Here is a 2,914-nt window from a genome sequence, read left to right on the forward strand (position 1 = left end):
TCTAGTGACATAGCGTTTTTTGTCACTAAGAAGTGTTTCATGCTTGGTCCCTGGGAGGGCCACATCTCTTTTCAATTTCACCAGTTTTAACAAAAAGTCTCTCTCCTCTCTCCAGAGCTCAATATTCATCTGCTAGATGAGCTCACCTCCTGGTATTCTTCAGTCATAATATTTATATATTATCCTATGATCTAAAGAGAACACTCCTTTGAGCAAGACATCAAGCAAAAACTGCCTTACATTAGCAAAAGCCAGACAGCAGTTCTAATCACAGCAGATCCCACATAATGAAAAAATCCTTCATATTTGATTAGTAATGGAAATTTCACCCATTCTACTAACAGTGAAAACTCTGATAGGTTAACATGAAATTGATGGCATAAGACAATCTATGCCAGGAAGTAAGTTCCCGTAATAAGGATAAGGTAGTGCTATTTGTTATCCCATGAATACAAAGACAAAAACTTACCCTACCCGATACCGCTTGCTATTCTGAAGAGATAACACTAAGATAATAGCAACACAAGAGAAACAACTGTCCCTTGTGATAACCCTTATGATGTTCAATGGGGCAGAAGCATCCTTCAATATAGTAATCCATACTAATGTTAATGAATGTCACATGCACTTATCTTGGTCTTCAAAATATAACTTTGATGCAACAATAAACAGCTATTTCAACTGTCTATACATTACAAAACTCACTAACTTTGTTAAACAGCCACAGACCCAGTGTCAAACATCATAGCCTAAATTTTTCTAAGGTTTTCTAAGCTTTTGCGTAGGTGTTTAATGGTTGGATTTTCCGAAGCATTTCATGGGACTCGTGTTCTTGACTCCAATTCACAGATCCTTTAGAGCAGGGGTGGCCAACCTGCAGTATAAGTGCCACAACTGGCATGGGCAGCCTGTGTGTGGCATGTAGCTGATAGGGGAAGGAACAGGGAACAGAAAGCAGAGCAAAAGATCAGACAGGGAAAAGGAACTGGCATGGCACAGGACTTAATTTGTGGCATGCCTGCCAAAAAGGTTGGTCCTCACTGCTTTAGAGCATGCCCTATAGAGTATGTATGTCAGAAGTACACTCTGCCTGAAGCATTTCACCTTTCCTGACATGCAGGAGTTCCACGAGCTGGAAGGGAATTCTGAACAGTACTAACTGCATGTCTGAACCTGGGATATTTTCACAGTAAGGATGCTAATGAGACCCTAGACTTATCTTTCAACCCCAATAGCCATTTGCAGAGCAAAATTTATCAGTAGAGAAATTTTCTGCCAAATCTCAACTTTTATCACCTGTCAGAAAAATAAGATACAAAACATTTACTTTAACAATTTAAGACTATACAAGAGAAGTAAAGGAAGCTCGCCAAGAGAAAATCTGTCCTGCAGAAACACTCCCAGCCTTGCTGGGAGTGATCTGAGTGACATGAACAAGTATGGAGCAAAGAACTGAGCTGCTTGACAGGTAGGAAGGAGGGGATGGCCAAAAGAACAGTGAATCAGAAATGAACAGGGTGCCTGAGGTGGAAGGGCTGAACAAAGCAATGCAACTTACTTGTCAGTCAGAGGAAGATGGGTCTGTCAGCCACAAAGAACCCACACTGGGAAAAGGAAAATGGATCAGAGAGACGCTGCTCAGCATACTTCAGTCAATTTATAAGTATGAGCCTGTTAATGCTAACAGGAGGTCAGTGGAGACATACGGAGAGTTTTGGACAGGTCTTTTCATCCACAGATCAAATCATTTGAAGGAGTTGGTTTTGGCCAGAAAGGCAAGCCACATTTGAATTTTCTAGCCCAAAGCTCTTAAATCAGAAAACCCCTGTAATCTGATTACCTACCGGTGCAAAACACAACTGGGTTTGATTTAAAAAGGACAACAGTGTCTAATACTGTTACAACCACATAGCTGCACATTTAGCTGGTGCTGTCACAAGACAGTTTAATTTGTGAAACGCATGGACGAGAAAAACCTGTTACTCTGTCCACAAGATGTTCCTATTCAAGATTACTTCATAAAATGCAACATGAAGATATCCAAGAGTTTGCCATAGTTAACCTTATTTAATACAGATGGTTTTCAGTTGTACAGCTGAGATAAACGGGGCACTAAATGGTTAAAAGGACTCTGAAAAGGAAGAGAGAAGTTGTCATAAACTGGTCCTACATGGACTGAGCGACTGATACGGACGCATGGCTAGGTACGGTAAAAATGCCCGAGTGGCTGGGACATCCTACAATTTTTCAGGAAAATGTTAAATCCTAAGGACAACACTCACGTACATAGGCGGTATATACTGGTTTAGAATCTTCTCTCTGCAACAGCTTTGCTTCAGCAAAAAATATCTGGCTTTAAGAAAGTTACCTGATCACTAGATGCCCCTGCTCCGAGCTCCTGAGGAACAGGACTGCACTTTAATTTAAAGTTCTACTGCTCAGATTATATACAAGGTCAGGCCCAATTACCAGAGTGGTCCATCCTGTTTTTTACTTCATGAATCTACTACAGTACATTTGACTTACTTATGGTTGCTACCAGGTATTGCAGCCTAAAGACTGGTGTGAGAGCAGAACTCTGTGATTTCACTCAGCTAGCTTGATGTCTTAGGGCCTGAAATGGGGGTGCCGTCAGAGAAGTAAAGGGGGACAGAGATGCAATTAGGTCAGTAACTGTGACCGAAGAGTTCTAAGTACTCATGAGGAAAGCTACATTTATTACAGTGCTTGCCAACTGATCCACTAGGACTCCAGCTCGACAAGTCTGCATATAAGAAACACGTCGGATGTAAAAACCTTAAATTTTATGACAACAAAGCAGACTTTAGGTATATAGGGACCCAGAACAGCTCTTAGAATTGTGAGGATCAACAAGTCTCCTTTAAAAGAAGAGATAACAAAGTAAGTCCTTGAG

This window comes from Crocodylus porosus, unplaced genomic scaffold, assembly GCF_001723895.1.
Source record: "Crocodylus porosus isolate Cpor-Errol unplaced genomic scaffold, CroPor_comp1, whole genome shotgun sequence".
NCBI classification, from domain to species: domain Eukaryota; kingdom Metazoa; phylum Chordata; order Crocodylia; family Crocodylidae; genus Crocodylus; species Crocodylus porosus.